General features: G+C 35.8%; 1 long non-coding RNA gene across 1 annotated transcript; it reads right to left on the bottom strand.

Moving 5' to 3' along the window:
- Positions 1-257: 257 nt before the first annotated feature.
- LOC123917761 lies at positions 258-975 on the bottom strand. Its single transcript, XR_006812553.1, has 2 exons — positions 856-975; positions 258-587 (listed from the first exon to the last, which is right to left on the bottom strand). It is a non-coding gene; the product is annotated as an uncharacterized LOC123917761 (long non-coding RNA).
- Positions 976-5,375: the final 4,400 nt, after the last annotated feature.

The following is a 5,375-nucleotide window of genomic DNA, read 5'->3' as shown; positions in this document are numbered from 1 at the left end:
TACACTACCGGAAGATATTTTCAGGTAAAATTTTCTCTATATGGGGGTGTTTACGCTGTTTTTTCGTAAACAATCGCTAGTTTAATTTAATTACTTGCAGGACCAACTAGTAAATCCTAGGACATGTTTTGTGTATAAATTTTAATGTTCATCATTGAAATAAACATTTAGTAAACCAGTTTGAAAGAACAATTTACAAAGAAAAATGTAAATTAGACAAGATTCCCTCGAACGAGAGAATTTGAAAAGATAAATTGCAAAAGAAATATTAAAATTGCATAAAAATGTAAAAGTTTTACAAAGAAAGTAAATGGTTCACGAATTCATACATGTTCTTCACTTCACCATTTTCTCTCGAACGCATGGATACTTTAGGTTTGTGAATTTTGTATATGAATTGTGACCCTTATTCCAACTAAAGGAACTACTATTTATAGGCACAAGAATACACAACTGCTTGTGCAAACGTGCTTCGCCAGCTTTTCAAGCCCATGAACCCACGATCTACTGATCAAGCTTAAAGAGAGTAACTGCCTCTTTCGCTGCAACTGTCGCTCGAATCATGCCTTCGAATCTCTCGCTGATGCCTGCTAGACATAATGAAAATAATTATAAGTCTGGAACTTCTTCGAATGCCAAGACTCGAAACCTTATTCAATTTGAAGGCAATTTTGCCCATTTTGTTAATAAAATATCCTATGAAGTTAAGACTTTAAATAAGCTTAATTAGGTAATTTAATTACCACTTCATATATTTTATTAACTTATTTAATATATTCATTTTGGACCTTCATGGATACATTCCATTTATTATTTCCGTCCATTTTATTTAATTGCATATTTAAAGTGACGCACCAAATTATCATTAAATGCATATGGTCAAAAATTCAAGATAATAGGGAGTAAAAGCACTCATCAATTAATTAAACAACTATAAAAATGAAACAAAATGTGATTGAATATTTGTTTTGTTTCTTGTTATTCTTATATATTCATGTTTTCAAGTTTTACACTTTAGATGACCCTGGAAACATGGTCTATTGTGTCATGTAATACCTTTTGAATATATTGAAAGACTTGGAAACTTTTGGATGCATGCTTTGTATGCTTTTTATTTTAATATAAAAATAGTGTATGACTCTACCAAAAAAAAATAGTGTATGACAATTATCATAAATATCAAGCGCATGCTTTAATAATATTATATTTTTTTTGGATTTATAATATTATTGTTTGTGTAAGAGGTTATTAACTTAGAATTGATAATTTTATATTATGTCCATTATAATATGAAAATAATTGTTTATTTCTTTTTTTTTAAGATGAACTAAAAGCATAATGACATCAAAGAGAATAGAAGACATCCCCAACTATGTTGGCACTTCTTGTACCCCTAATCCTCTGTCAAGTGCTCATAATAATAATATATATATATATATAAGAAGAAAACAAGTACAAATGGGGGGGCCAAACCTTACCCCAAAAAAAATAATAAAAATAAAAAATAAAAAGAGCGAAGAAAGGAAAAAAAAAAAAGCAGACAAAACAACAAAAAGCCAAACAGAACGCTAAGTTCTACGAAAATTAGGAGCACCAAATCTATCATGAAAGAAATCCTCCTGCAAGAAAGGAGGCAGGGAATCCCACCAATGAAAACCCGTAATATTATGATCGTGGTTCGCCAACTTGTCCGCGCAACAATTACCTTCCCTAAAAATGTGTGAAAACAATAATTGCATATTATGAGAAAAGCAATTGTTCCACCTATTTCTTAGGTCCCAAGGGACTATAGAGAAGTTCTAAGAGGCTTGAATGGCCACTTGAGAGTCACTTTCAACCCAAAGATGCAACCAACCCCTTTCCAACGCTTGTTCAATGGCCAAAATGATCGCCATCAATTCCGTATGCAAAACCGAATGAAAATTTAACTTGCATGAAAAACTCCCCAAGTACGTACCATGCTTGTCACGAAAAATAGCTCCACAAGCTGAAGATGAACTAATTAAAGAACCATATGTGTTAACTTTTACGAACTGATCACACGGAGCTTTCCAACAAACCGGGATGTAGCTAACTTGATGTTGCTTAGCGTCATCAATCATGAAATTCTGAAGCGCTATAACAGATCTTGATCCCTCCGCGAAGTTGGAAAGAGAAGCACTGAATTTAACAGCAGTCTGAATCTTAGTGATGGCAGAATTCAACGTGATAGAAGCATTATTGAATAAAATACTATTTTTGGTCATCCAAATCATGTGCACCGTGTGAATGATAGAAGACAAAATCACATCCGAGTAAGTGAGTGTTGCCCGCTGCAACACAAAATAAGAGCTTGAGCAGAAGTTAAATCAATGGAACAGTTGATCATGTAAGCAAGCCAACTCCAGAGTCTTTGTGCAAACTGACAAGACAAAAACAGGTGATCTGATGTCTCAAATGCACTCTTACAAAGCAAACAGATAGAAACAATTGTGCAACCTCTTAAGCGTAAATTATCATCTGTTGGCATTTTATTGTGAATTAAACGCCACAAAACAAAATAGCTAGACAGTGGGATAAAACATTGCCAAATCATCGTATCCCAATGAAGCGGTGCAGGAGGAGGATAAAGATGAAAGTAAGCGTCTTTTGCCGACAAATTGCCATCTTTAGAATGTTTCCACACTAACCTGTCTTCCAAAGGGGAAAGAGGAATAGAAACTGCAAGAATTTCTTCAATAAGCCATGGCGCCAAAGCATGAATAATGGGAGGAATCAACCAACGCTTATCCTCCAAAAGATCACAAACCTTGGTGTTGAGGGTCTTGCAAACAATGTCTGGTAAGTTTAAAGCCTTAGCTAACGGTTCCCCAAGCCAATTATCCAACCAATAGTTGATATTTGTACCATCGCATATCACCCATACATTATTAGAAGTAATATTATCCATGTGACCCTTCAAACCTGGCCAAACAGATGACTTAATATAATGATTCACCGGATTTCAAGACTTGAGGAAACGATTTCTACACATCACGGCCCATGGCGCATTTTGAGACATCAAGGACCAACCAAGTTTCAAAATAAGAGACTCATTGATGTTACGAATGGATCAGATACCAAGTCCTCCCGACACAAAAGGAGAACAAACTGTTTTCCAAGCAACGGTGCAAACTTTAGTTGTGAAAATGTCACCACTCCAAATAAACCTTCTAATCCATTTATCAATTTGATTAAGTAGTTTGATTGGCCAGCGATAAATATGAAAAGTGTAAACCATCATACCGTGAATAATGGACTTAACAAGCTGAACACGCCCCATAATAGAGAGAAGCATTCCCTTCCAAGTGGCGAGCTTAATTTTGATTTTGTCAGCAATAGCTTGAAAATGAATACTCTTCGGTTTACCTTGAAAGATAGGGCAGCCAAGATAGTTGAAGGGAATAGACTCGGTCAAGAAACCCAGCAAGGAAGCTATATCAGATATTCGAGCATTAGAGATACCACCAGCATAGAATTTACTTTCTGCTTGTTAATAATTTGACCAGATGCTTCACCATAACGTTTAAAAATATCAAGGATGCAGCGAATATTAGATTTTGAAGCTTTGCAAAAGAGCATAATGTCATCAACATAAAGGACATGAGTTGGCACATTCACACCACGACAATAGTGCATCAGATGAATTCTACCTTGATCAGATGCTATAGTAATGGCTTTGCTAAGCACCTCCTCTGCAATACAAAACAACAAAGGAGATAACGGATCACCCTGTCGGGCCCCACGAACACAGATAAAATACCCGACCGATTTACCATTTACCAGAATCGAGAGCTTGGCTGACTTCAGAATTTCCTCGATCCAATTACAGAATATATCGTGGAAACCAAACTGATGAAGAACAGAAAGTAAAAAAATCCCAATCAAGAGTGTCAAACGCCTTCTTGATATCAATTTTAAGAGCCATATTACCAGAGAAACTTTTCCTATGAAGAACATTAATAGCCTCAGAAGCTATAATAACACAATCAGAAATTTGTCTACCTTGAATAAAGCCTCTCTGATGCTCCGAAACTAACTTTGGAGCAATCGTGGCCAATCTGTCAGCAAGAATTTTAGTAATAATTTTGAATTGAAAGTTTGCAAGGGCAATCAGTCGAAAATCCCCCATACAATCGGCTCCAGAGACTTTGGGAATGAGAACAATCAAGTTAGAGTTTAAATTCTGCAAAATTTTACGATGAGTGAAGAATTATTGCGCTTCTTGGACCACATCAATAGCCACAACATCCCAGAAATGCTGGAAAAAATGCCCACCAAATCCATCAGGCCCGGGAGCCCCATCTACATTTATCCCGAAAACAGCCTCCTTGACCTCCGAAGTCGAAGGAATCTTGCACAAAAAATCATTATCTGCTCGTGTAACAAGAGTGGGAATACAAGTAGACACCATATCATTGTGTGTACTACTATTAGGATTAGAAAATATAGTGTTGAAGTAATCGAGGATATGTTGCTCAATCACATTTTGATCTTCATGGATAGTGTCACCCTCTCTAATAGTAGTAATTTGCTTGGTAGACGTCTTGATCTTAGCCAAACGATGAAAATATGAGGTGTTCTTATCTCCATAAATGAAATGATTCTATTTGGCTTTTTCTCTCCAAAAATTGTCGTGTTGAATAAGAGTTTTAGCAAGGATAAGTTGAGCCTGATAATCTTGTAACATTAGCTCATCTGAGATATCTCCCGAGTCAATAAGAAGTTGAATTCTATTAACCTCACTGACAGCCATAGAAACATTGCTCTGCACATTACCAAAGATGTTTCGATTCCAGTTATTGAGAGCCTTTTTAAGGCGTTTAAGCTTTTGCTGTAACTGAGACATAGGACTACCAACAACCGGCTTACACCAAATATCCTTGATAACTCTAGCACAATCTTCATGTTCAACCCAGACTTTAAAAAATCGAAAAGGAAGGGCATGTTGACTAGTAGATAACTCTTGAGAGAATAAAAGAGGATGATGATCCGAAGAGTGTCTAACCAACGAACAACAAGTAATTTTGTGCCACAAATTAATCCATTTCATATTACATATAGTTCTGTCAAGACGAAGAGGAGTAACAAAGTGCTACTGCCTCAAAATATATATATAAGCAAAAGATAAGAGATATACAAAAGGAAGTAGGGGGACAAGGACCAAAACCTCTTATAAATTTACCAGCCTAAAACTAGGTTTTTCCAAACTATTATCAACAAATCGACCTAATAATTGGGAGGGAAGATCATGCCATATAGTAAAATTATCAATAGTGAGGCCTATATCAGCCAGCTTATCCGCACATTGGTTTTCTTCCCTATACACATGAGTAACAAAAAAATTCATGCTTTTA

This window comes from Trifolium pratense, linkage group LG3 (genome assembly GCF_020283565.1).
Source record: "Trifolium pratense cultivar HEN17-A07 linkage group LG3, ARS_RC_1.1, whole genome shotgun sequence".
NCBI classification, from domain to species: domain Eukaryota; kingdom Viridiplantae; phylum Streptophyta; class Magnoliopsida; order Fabales; family Fabaceae; genus Trifolium; species Trifolium pratense.
Note: the sequence above shows the minus strand (reverse complement) of the source record. Positions and strands in the feature narration are given on the sequence as shown.